Source organism: Myotis davidii, unplaced genomic scaffold, assembly GCF_000327345.1.
Source record: "Myotis davidii unplaced genomic scaffold, ASM32734v1 scaffold185, whole genome shotgun sequence".
Lineage (NCBI taxonomy): Eukaryota > Metazoa > Chordata > Mammalia > Chiroptera > Vespertilionidae > Myotis > Myotis davidii.
The window spans coordinates 2,381,829-2,383,073 of NW_006297811.1; positions in this window are offsets into that span (position 1 = coordinate 2,381,829).

Here is a 1,245-nt window from a genome sequence, read left to right on the forward strand (position 1 = left end):
TAGGGAAAGCAAGTTATAATGTATTTGTAGAATATAAAATATTAGCATGTTTGTTCAAATATCACAACACAAAGATGACTTGTATCCAAAGGGATCATAACATGGTTGAAAGTGAAAAAGTCAAACAAATTCAGGGCAAGGTAGATGGGAACTAAAAATGCATTTAAAAACTTGGATTAAAAGAGTCTTTTTCATATGTGCATCTGGCACATAGAATTTGCCTGGAATGTTAATTTGCTTCTTTACTGTTTATTATATGTTCAACTTGTGGAAAAGGAAAAGTAGTTAAATAGTTGTGTCTTATATTACACTATAGACATGTCCCTTAAAAGCATAAGTTGAAATTTTGTAAACTAAATGTGTGAAATGTATACTTGGTATTGGCTTTAGAAGTAGTTAGCATATCATAACCTTATCAGTTCTACACTGTAGAAACCTGAATTGTTTTAAGTAAATTTTGCTTAAACAAATAAACCTTTTTTTAACTATTGAGTAATGGGCCATTATGCTTGGCATAATTTTCAGACTAAAAAGGCAGTTTATGACACGGCCCTATTCAGACCAAGTATGAAATAAACTGCTAAAATTCATTTATTCTTAGGTGTCAGTGTGGTAGGATCTGAAACCAGGTTTTCCATTATTCTGCTTTGGTTGACTACAACACTGCAAACTCTTGAGTCAGAAAGAGTAAGTGTAGTTAATTCAAAATAAGTATTCCTTCATATAAACACCCTGCTCAAAGTTATTAAAATTGTACCATCACTTGGAATAACTAATCACTGTACAGTTCTCAAGAGAAAACTGAGATGGCGTGATTGAAAACAAGGGAAAAAACCATGATCGTCATTGGAGAAAAAGCCAAGTCAAACATAGGAGAGAACCTAGCATCTGGGAGAAGCAGCTGCAGCTGCATGCTCATGGCTTCCTAATGTGGAATTCCTCCTGGCGGGGGCTCGTGCAGCTTCACTTCAGACTGAGGCTGGCTGCGGTATGCCAAAATGCTCTTATTCTGCTGAAACCCATTTGCCAAAATTGTTATCTTTTCCCCCATAATATATGCTAGTTTTCCCTTCCTCCTCTGTGTATCCCACATTCTTAAATATATCACTCATTGTCAGTAGAAGAGATAAGTTCTTTTAAAAACATAATATAGAAAATCACATCTTTCCAGCAGAGTAATCTTTAGAGAATGGGTATTCTGATTTAGTCTTTTCATAGCCTTTGGTTGCTTTAACTCTTCTGAGG